The sequence below is a fragment of the Crocodylus porosus genome, unplaced genomic scaffold, assembly GCF_001723895.1.
Source record: "Crocodylus porosus isolate Cpor-Errol unplaced genomic scaffold, CroPor_comp1, whole genome shotgun sequence".
NCBI classification, from domain to species: Eukaryota; Metazoa; Chordata; order Crocodylia; family Crocodylidae; genus Crocodylus; species Crocodylus porosus.
Window position 1 is genome coordinate 90,038,435 of NW_017728918.1, and position 1,094 is coordinate 90,039,528.

At 51.1% G+C, this 1,094-nt stretch overlaps 1 long non-coding RNA gene across 1 annotated transcript in view; it reads right to left on the minus strand.

Annotated features, from left to right (window-relative positions):
• LOC109311949 overlaps window positions 1–1,094 on the minus strand; it is a 12,642-nt gene that overhangs the window by 7,927 nt on the left and 3,621 nt on the right. The window contains exon 2 of the long non-coding RNA XR_002101666.1: window positions 491–495. This is a non-coding gene — a long non-coding RNA (uncharacterized LOC109311949). The remainder of the gene's footprint in view (window positions 1–490; window positions 496–1,094) is intronic.

Consider the following 1,094-nt stretch of genomic DNA (forward strand, 5'->3'; position numbering starts at 1 on the left):
AGAACTCTAGGGTGGAGATCATCCGGGCCGGCTGACTTGAATACGTCCAACCCCTCCAGAAGCTCCCTAACTAAATCCTCGCTAACCCGTGGCCCAGTTGTGCCTCCCCCGGGGCCCGAGGGGACTTCTCTAAACAATAGTGCAAAAAGCGTTCCTTTTATTGCCATTCCAGAAATGGTCACAGCCATTTATAGTCAACAAGTTAAACAATCTCTACCGAGTGAACTACTGCTTAATCTCGTGATTATTGAAAGATCTAACATAGAATCACTGAGCAGACAACTTCAATAAAGTCATTCACCTTATTGAAAATATCTATGTAAAGATGTATAAAAGCAAAAAAACCCCCAAGCCTTATTTTCTTGTATATCATACTCCCCCAAATAAGACATGCACCTTGTTTTTGGGAAAGCAGACTGAAGGGAGAAAAAAAAGATTTTTCTGGTGTTATGGTTGCACAGAGCAGGGATACAGCCTAATTTCAGCTCACTCACCCTCTCTTTCCTGCTCATCCAGAACCTCAAACTTTAGTAAATGATGAAAATTGGTCTCTATGGGTGTGTCCAGATGAGCGCACATCTGCCTCTTACCCCGTCTCAAACCCCTCTGAGATGGGAAAAGAGGCACATACGGGAATAAAAAAATGTTCCCTGTGCTGCAAATTTGCAGCACAGGGAGAAAATTAGACCCCTGGATATCCAGGGGACTAAAAAAAACAGAGTTAAGAAAATTGGGGCAGGGCACGGTGCCAGACCATGTCCTGAGGCAACTGGAGCCTGGGTCCTCCACAGAGATGCTCTGGCTGCCAGAGCGTCTCTGTGGTTGGCCCTCACCCTGGCGCTGAAGCACAGGCAGTGTGCTACAGCACCAGGGCTCCAGTGCCAGTAAGTAAGGGGGAGAGGATTATCGGGGGGACCCCACTGGCCCCACCCACTCTCCCAGCCCCTGCCTAAACTCCCCAAGGCCCCCGATCCCTTTTCTGCCCATCCCCAGCCCCTGCCTGCCCCCGCAAGACCCCGATCCCTTTCCTGCCCGGACCCTCCGCCTGCCCCCCCAGACCGCCCAATCCCTGCCCTGCTTGGCCCCATCCCCCC